This window comes from Lactuca sativa, chromosome 4 (assembly GCF_002870075.4).
Source record: "Lactuca sativa cultivar Salinas chromosome 4, Lsat_Salinas_v11, whole genome shotgun sequence".
NCBI lineage: Eukaryota > Viridiplantae > Streptophyta > Magnoliopsida > Asterales > Asteraceae > Lactuca > Lactuca sativa.
The window spans coordinates 373,744,407-373,747,742 of record NC_056626.2 but is presented as its reverse complement, the minus strand read 5'-3'; positions in this window follow the sequence as shown (position 1 = coordinate 373,747,742).

The following is a 3,336-nucleotide window of genomic DNA, read 5'->3' as shown; positions in this document are numbered from 1 at the left end:
CCTTGTTTGGATGTGGTTCTAGGGTATCGGTTATCCGTCCGAAGGTCATTTAATTATTAGTTATATATCATGTATACACATATAGTCATAAAGGTTTCCCTTAACCAGTTCATTTCTTTTGGGTAGCAAAGGCATCCTTCCATTCGTTATTCATATTTCTAGAACCTTAGTAACTATTATAGGAATATTTAGGAGATTTTATTTACTCTTTCTAGTATAAAGAATTCCACAAGAGTCAGTTCATTCGTGAGTCTATACTATTACTATATTACTTTCAATAGAATGTGACGTACTATTTCCCGATACGCCGCTTCCAAGCGCCATTGACGTCTAACCAGAGTCTCCTGGAGGGAGAGCGGGCATCATGTGTATAGATCTAAGTGGGACAGACACTCCCACACCTTGACTGCTAGCTATAGTCCGAGCCGGTAAGGCCCAATGGGTGACAGATGTTAGAATTCATCACATGACCTGGAGGGTCATTAAGGATTCGATCGTCAATCAGCGTGGTTACATACAAGTTCGCATTCACCCCTTTTATCCATCCTTTCATTTAGACTGAGACTGAGCCAGGTGTATTGTTCATTCGATACCCTCCTGGAGTCTATGTTTTCCTTGTTCAAGGACTTTGCTAGGCGTATTGTTCATTTAATACCCTCCTGGAGTCTATGTTTTTCCTTGTTCTAGGACTTTGCTAGTTGTATCGTTCATTCGATACTGTCTGGAATCTGTGTTTTTTTGTTTTTGGACTTTGCTAGCTGTATCGTTCATTCGATACTGTCTGGAGTCTGTGTTTCTTTGTTTTAGACTTTGCTAGCTGTATCGTTCATTCGATACTGTCTAGAGTCTGTACTTCTTTGTTTTAGACTTTGCTAGCTGTATCGTTCATTTGATACTGTCTGGATCTTGTGTTTCCTTGTCTTAGACTGAGCCAGGCGTATTGACCTTTCAATACCCTCTTGGAGTCTATGTTTTACTTATTTTTAGACTTTGCAAGACGTACCGTCTGAAGTCTATGATTTAATTATCTTTAAACTTTGCGAGGTGTCTCGTCTGGAGTCTAAGTTTTATTTACTTTTGGCCAGCAGTGTTTCTGCTGAGGTAAAATATTATTTTTCCCTATTGCTTTTACTTGTGACTTTTCTCACAATTCCTTTAAAGTAAAAACTATATTTTGATAATAATAGTAGTTTGGGGAAATTACTCCTTAAACATAAAACAATTGGGTCTTGGTAGAAGACTACTTTTATTTAGAAAATATAGGATTTTCTGGAAATGATTCTAATACTCTGTAGATTCTAAACTACCATCTTTCATGAGGTTATTTTGAATAAAAATGTATATCTATACTAATGTCATTAAATACTTATGAACTCACTAGCATTATAAAAATGCTGATACTCGCTTTCAAATAACTTGTATTCTCAGGTCATCGATAGACAGGTACATCCCGGGAGCTTTTGTGAAGTCAGCCTAGGACCAAGCGGCATCTAATCTATGTTCTGTATTTACTTTGATGTTTCTATGTTATGTAACCTATGTAAAATTATTACTATTAATGCAATGGTTGTTGTACTTTGTTTACTATATTGCATATGTTGTGATACTTGACATGACGTCCTCCACCTGAGAACGTATTCCGTCGTTCTCGGTTTTGGGGTGTGACATGCGGGTTGAGTGGGAAAAGTTAGTATATTAGTTTCCTGGTTTGAGGCTTCAAGGGTCTTACTCGAGGTCGAGATTCGAGTTGCAGAGATTCCGAAAGGGAGCGATGATTACGATCAGTTAGAGTTTTGGTAGCTGGAAGTAGAATGGATAATAGATGGATAAGAATGTCGTTTCCTAGGGCAAGGATTATGCTTTTCTAGTTGTTCGAGCTCTGAGCATTGAGCAGGCTTGCGACCCTAGGATCAGGTTGTGTTCCAGCTCGAGATAGTTGGTCACCAGGATTGGCGACGGTATTTCAGCGCTGGTGAGCGTGGGTGGGTCGATGTGGCATGAGTATTTTGTGAGGTCTAGTTCACCTTGGATCTCTTGTATCGGGCTGTAAGGATTGATTTTAGGATCTATTTCACTTTTGGGACCGGAGACTATGTCGTGGGTGTAGTTTGTAACCCGGTTTAGGGCAGAGGTTGTTTCAGCTACTGCAGTTCAGTTGAGGATGATCGACCTGGTGAGTGAGTCAGGGGTGCAAAACCCTGAATGATATGATTTCTAGAGCCGAGAGCGGGAAATTTATTGGAGCACTTTGGGAAGAAGGGTATTATGTGGAAGGTCTACGGACAGGGTCCCACAGGGTGTTTATTCAACACTATCAGTATTCAGTGGCTTTAGTAACCGTTATTGACTGGCGGATGAGAGCGCCAAGGGAAGTAGCGCGTTGTTGATATACTAGTTGGAGCATCTATTTTTTGACTTCAGGAATTGAGTGTGGGATCATTCGAGTTTTAAGGACTGTTGGTTCCCTGGGATGCAGGGAGTATTCATCTAGTTTGTAGAAGCGTGTGATCATTCGGGATCAGCTAGTAAGGGAGAACTAGTTGGAAAAGTGTGGTTGTCATCAGATCAATCGATGGAAAGTAAGAAGGATTGAGAATTCTTCAACTTTAATGTATTATGAAGACTTAGTCGAATCTAAGTGGGGGAGAATTATTCCGGGATTCAAAAGTAGGAGCGGTCTTGAGCATGGGATAATTTTCGCGTAGTTGTCAGGAAGCAAGACAACCCTAGTGGTTGCCTGGTTTGAGTGTTGTGTGAGTTAGGAATTCGGTAAAAACTCCCTAGCATGTATATCGCGTTTTCTCGGGGCTTGATCGCAGAACTTGGGGAAACCAGGTTGGACACTTGAGGGTCAACTGTGCACAGCTTGTTGCAAGACTGGTGCCGGCTCCAGCACTGGCCACATTGAGGAGTTACGGGTGAAGGTCAAGGTGGAGCGGAGCCTTCGAGGGCTCAGGGGCGCGCTTTCCAACTTACAGCAGAGGAGGTCAGGGCAGAGTCGAATGCAGCTGCGGGAATGTTTTACATTTGATATATTGTTACCTTGTGGTTCTTATGGAGTATTGTATATATGCTAGTCTCATTCGCATGATTCATGGTATTGTTTTCGTTCGTCCTTTCGCTGGGCTTATCGAATGATGGAGGGTCTTAGTATTAGGAGTCTTAGTTGGTTATTATCCATGGGGATTCTTGGTGAAGGTTAGGCTTGTTGGTTTGATGTCGGGTATAGTATTTGCAATTTGAGGAGTGTTCAACTGAGGGTCGAACTCCTTTAGAGTTCAGGATGTGCGATGTCGGGATGTGATTTCGTGAAGGTTGCTCGTTTTAGAGGAAATC